The 6,000-nt window shown below is 39.4% G+C and overlaps 1 pseudogene; it reads left to right on the top strand.

Annotated features, from left to right (window-relative positions):
• Positions 1-2,583: 2,583 nt before the first annotated feature.
• LOC105756492 (olfactory receptor 5V1-like) overlaps positions 2,584-6,000 on the top strand; it is a 72,385-nt pseudogene continuing 68,968 nt past the window's right edge.

Here is a 6,000-nt window from a genome sequence, read left to right as displayed (position 1 = left end):
GGTTACACAGAATTTGTTTTGTGGTATATTTTTAAGCTGCATTTTGTGTACTTCTGTGCATATGCGTTATACTATAGATAAAAATTTTTTAAGAAGAAAAAGTAGAAAACACATCAATTTTCTGCATATGATCACTAGACACACCTAGAAATAAAGCCCCTGGAGCAGTTTCTGGCACATAGTAAAAGCTATGGAGGTGATTATTCTTTTTCAAAGACATTCTCCCTGCCACTTCTGACTCCCAGTTGCCTTTCTTGGACAACTTTAATGATGTCTTCTGCCGTCTTCCAGAAGTCTTTTATGCATTTACAAGCACCACCCTCTCTACATCTTGCATTATCAATGTTAAAGAATTTACTTTATCTTCTCTACCAGAGTATAAGCTCTTGATGATTCAATGCTGTATCCCCCTTGGGACTTATCCCAGGGTTTTGTGCCTAGTAGGAGCTCAGCGCATAATCTGGAAAGGAAATGAGTGACCTCTTTCTGCTTCTACTCAAACTCAAGTCCTTGTCAAAGCAGTATAGAATTCAGCTTCGGTATCAGAGGCATAACCCAGCAGACCTAACACCTTGATACAACAGAGGATCACCGGTGACCAAGTGGACATGTTGCTTCCCATTAAAAAATGGCTAAAAGGTGACATATTCCCCTTATCTCTTCTACATTCCCTCTTTCCAAATCAACCTCGAAAGAAATTTGGACATAATTTCCTTTTAAAAACATCTATCCAATGTAAGCCTTATCGATCTCTGGCCACCTGATATTTTTGGTATGAGGCTCATTGTAACCTTAATTTGTATAATGTCAATGAGAAACCCCAGGTAAAAGAGATAAAGAGTATGAAGTCTCATTATGTTAGTTTTACCACAAAGCAGTTATTGAGGAGAAAATGGAAATAACAGGATACTTTATGAGAGCTCTGGACTTCTTGAGCTCTCTGGTGGATCCTAACAGGAGCATAATCACAAAATTATTATAGGGAATTCTTTTCTTCACCCAATAAAAATGACACATTTTTTCTCAGCCTGAACTAGAAAACAACTTTTGTATGTCCCTGCTGTCATTTACCTGCACATGGTGCAGCACTTATTTTTAGTTCTTAATGAAGGCACAGAGCTTCTAATTATTTAGGGATGTGATTAAATGAGTTTCCCAGTGACTTAGTGTCACAGGAGAAATCTTTTAATCTGCACACTCCTATTGCTGATGTATCTTGCAAACAGTGACTATTTAACAATCCCATTGCCACTCATTTGCCACAACTACTCCAACTCATCAACTTTGAAAGTTTTAATAGTGCCCAATGAAACTTTCAATTGTCACCGATTAGCATTTAGGCTTCCAGAGACAGGATGTTAGGGATACAGCCCACCTCTGCAAAGAACTGACTGCAAAGGTCTTGAATGAAGATTGTATGAAGAGTAAAGAATTCCCTCAACTAGGTCTTCCCCCACCCCCCCGCCCCTTTATTTTTTGTCATGATAGATTTAATATCTGTTTTTTGGAGAGCTGCCCAATTTACTTTTGGTTTTGATCTCATCTCACATGCCTGTTAGAAATTCATAAATTAGACCAGGAAAGAAAAGCGCATGATAATTTCAACCTAAATTCTGATGATATGGTTATAATTTAAAAACTTTGCTACTTCTTCTAGTCCAAGTCTCATCAGTCTTAGAGGGTGGAACCATGATGGTGGCTTAGTCACACGTACCATAACATTCCCCTGCACCAAAGACCCAAAGAACCAAGTGAACCATAAGCAGATAACAATCCAGGAACCCTGAACACCAAAAAAGAAAGTCTAAAGACTGAACCAAATACCAGTTGGAAGGAATAAGGAAAGCAGTGAAAAAGGAGTAACGTGGAGCAGCAGAACTCAACCAGGTGTGTCAGCCCACTGCAGATAACTTAGGACCCAGCAGAAACCTTAGGTAAAGAAAACAGCAAGACAATTTCACGATTTTCCCAAAAGGGATAAAGAACCTCTGTAGACACACACAGAAAGAAGCAGAGATAGGGAGAGTGCCAGATCCAGAACTGGAGATACTCAGGAGTGATGGCCCTAGACCTCAGGAGATAGATGCAGTGACACTGAGTAAACATCTGCCTACCTTTCCTTCCTCCCTCTCCCTGCCCAGGAGGAGATGGAGGTAGAGCAACTGTGTGAATGTCCCCTCACTGCCCTCCCCTACCACCCACATCTCCCCCCCCAACCATCAAGAGGAGAGGAGCACACCCCCACTCGCCCACCACACCCACCACACCAGCCACTCCACCTGCATGGAGAAGATCATTCCCCACTCCTGAGCCACCAAACTGAAGACGGACAGAGGCTAAAGCCAAACCAACTCACCCCCAGCTGCTGTGCAAGAACAGTAAACAAAGACCTGAGCTCCACACCTACCCACCACTCCACCTGCCCAAAGACAGGTAAGGAGGGCTCCAGCACAGCCAGTCCAGTGACCAGAGCACTACCACACTACTCTAGCTACACCTGCCAGGAATCATCAAAACAAAACAAACAAAAACAGGACCCAGCAAACAATTATACAAATAAAAAATAAATACAATAACCCCATAATGTCCCAGAGACAACAGACAATAGCAAATCACCTAAAGAAGCAGAGCAAGATGGAGCCAGCAAGTGACCATAATAGAAAACCAGAAATCCTCTCTGAGGAAGAAAAGGTAATGAAACTTCCTGATAAGGAATTCAAAAGGCTTATGTATAGCGTCCTCAAAGGAATCAAGGAAAACACAGACAAAACTATGGAGAACACAGACAAAACCAAGGAATGCACAGACAAAACACTAGAATAATTCAGGAAAACAATACAATAACAAAATGACAAAATAAATATACAACTGGAAATGATATGGAAGCATCAATTAGAAATCCAGAAGCTTAGCAATAAAATTGCAGAAATTGACAACTCAATGGAAAGTCATAGGAGTAGAATTGAAATAATGGAAGACAGGATCAGCAGAATAGAAGACCAATCCTTTGACATTAATCTGTTCAAGGAAAAAAAAGAATGAAGAAAGCCTAAGAGTTATATGGGACACCATTAAGAGGAATAACTTAACTATGATTGGAATCCCAGAAAGGGAGGAGTCAACAAAAGCACAGAGAGAATTATGGAAGACATATTGACAGAAAACTTCCTTAATATCATGAAAGATGAGAAGATAACCATACAAGAAGCACAACAAACCCCATACAAGATAGATCTCAATAGAAGAAAACTGAGACATATCATAATCAAATTTTCCAAAACAAAAGACAAACAATCTTGAAAGCATCTTGGGAAAAATGAAAAATCACCTGCTAAGGGGCATTGATAAGACTAAGTTCTGATTACTCAGCAGAAACCATGCAGGAAAGAAGGCAATAAGATAATATATACAAAAGCTGGGAAGAAAACAACCTGCTAACCAAGAATTATGTATCCAGCAAAATTATCCCTCAAGTATGATGGTGAAATTAGGAGATTTCCAGGTAAACAGATATTAAAGGAATTTGTAAAAACCAGACCAACTTTACAAGAAATATTACAGGGAGTCCTTCAGACAGAAAACCAATAATATACCAGACAACAACTTGAAATTAAAACACATGACAACATCAGACAGATATCAACCCAGATAAAGAACTTTTGAAAATAAAGTTAAAAGATGCAAAACAGGGAACTAGAGACATTTATCTGTAACTGATGACCACTTCAAAACATAAAGGGAGAATAAAGCATATAGGTTTAGAACTTCCATATGGAGAGGAAGTCAAGGCGATATCAAGAAATAAACTACTGCTTTAAACTTAGGAAGATAAAGGTTCACCACAAAGAAAGTCAACAAACCTACTCATCAAAATATAAAAGAAGCAAGTCATAAAGATTCAGTACACAAAAAACCAAAAATGATGAAGGAAATGAAAAGACGAGCCACAATCCAAAAAAAAACTCAGCATGGAAAATTAAGTGGAACAAAAAAACAGTCAATATCACAAAAAAATTGTAAGAAAATGACAGCAATAAATTCATACCTATCAATAATCACACTGAATGTAAATGGCCTAAATGCACCAATAAACACACACATCAAAAAAGAAAAAAGGACAAAAATCAAAACATTAATGCTACAACTCGAACAATTAGAAAGAGAGCAGTAAAAGAAGCCCACAATCACCAGAAGAAACGAAATAATGAAAATTAGAGCAGAAGTAAATGAAACAGAGAATGGAAAAACAATAGAAAGAGTCAACAAGACTAAAAGCTGGTTTATAGAAAGTATTAATAAAATTGACAAACCACTGGCCAAACTAACAAAGGAAAAACAGGAGAAGATGCAAATAACCTGAATAAGAAAGGAGATGGATGACATTATGTAAAAATGGCTTGGCGTTAGGTAGTGTCTGACCTCCTCCAACTTCATAACGGGGAAGGAGAACCAAGACCAACAGCACAAGGCTGACTTCCATGAGGTGGAGGCCAGACAAGCCTCCTGTCTCCACTGTCTTTACTAATTCTGACACCAATTGTCCCTCACACAGCACTCTCTACTTGTCTGCTGGGTTCGATAATTCATTGCAATGGCCACACAGAATTCACAGACTGTACTCACAATTATGGGGTTTATTAGTGAAGTAACAGTTACAGTTCAGGCTCAGGAACATTCAGGATACAGCTCTTCCACCAGGATAGCCTCTTTTCAACTGTACTAGCAGGCACACCTCTCCCTGGCCCTAGGCCTCTCCCCAAAGGCCCTCAGCTTTCTCTCTCCGTGGGCCAGAAAGCCCATCGTGCCATCTCCTGCTGCTTGGTCACTGCTGCCAGGTCTCTCCTGCCACTGCTTCTCACCAGCTTCAGGGTTACAGCTTGTTGTCATTCTCTCTCTGTCTCTCTTGATCTCCTGCTTCCAGGAGCTTCTCAGTGCAAGGAGCCTGGGTCCGAAGGATGCACTCTACACCCCTGGCTGTTCTTCCCCGGTGATGGTAGGATCCTCCTCTCTGCTCTGGAATTGGGTCTCTTTTAAGGCAAAACTGACCAATCCCCTTGGTAGGCCACAATTACCCTATCATACAGTCCTGCCCAATCACCTGGATGGGAGTTACAAGACCATGGCTAGAAAGGCCACACACAAAAGTAATTAATCCACTGCACATTACAACAGAACCAACTGAAATAAAAACAATCATAACAGAACACTATGAAAAATTGTACTCCAAGTCTCATCAGCCCTGATTTACCTCTCATCCATTTCAGAGCCATAACTAATCTTGAATTTCAATGGGTTGAGCAGCTAATATCAGAACATGAAAATCACTGTATTGCCCATACCCAAATCTTGTTCTCTAATCATACATTCAGTTTGGAATAATTTGTGGGTAATGAGACTAATAACCAGAGGTGATTTTAGGAAAATTGTAGGCAATGTTAATGGAAGAAGAAACAAAAGAAAAAAGAGGCAGGGCTTGTGTTTTCCTCAATAAAACACTGGTTTGAGCTCAAGATTCTGTAGATTTCTTAGCATTAAGGAAAGAAGATGGGAGAAGCTAGAAAAATGAGTATGTCGAAAAAATATTTTCAGGCAAAACCTGTGTACACAGGGAAGTGCAAAAGAAAAGTTGAGTTCTCATGGTTTACAGAGAGCTTGACTGATTATAGATATGGCCACTGCAGTGATCATTTTGGGGTTTCTTTCAACTTTTTATGGTGATACAGTCTCTATTATGTTTTTCTGAATAATTAGTTTTGCTCTGCGTTCTTTCTCATTTGTCCTTTAAGAGAGCTGGAAATATGTGATTTAAAACTTTTTGGGAGAAGTCCAGTATTTTGGTTGATTGGGTAATGTTCTTTTGAAACTATTAAAAATCAAAAGTCTATCCACCATGTCTTTTAGTTATGTTAATTAGTTGGGTAATTTCAATAAATGTTTAGGGAATCACTGATTGTTTTAATTGCTGAGCATGAAAGCCACCTGGTTAATGGTAGCATTTTC

Source organism: Trichechus manatus, unplaced genomic scaffold (genome assembly GCF_000243295.1).
Source record: "Trichechus manatus latirostris isolate Lorelei unplaced genomic scaffold, TriManLat1.0 scaffold00073, whole genome shotgun sequence".
NCBI lineage: Eukaryota > Metazoa > Chordata > Mammalia > Sirenia > Trichechidae > Trichechus > Trichechus manatus.
Note: the sequence above shows the minus strand (reverse complement) of the source record. Positions and strands in the feature narration are given on the sequence as shown.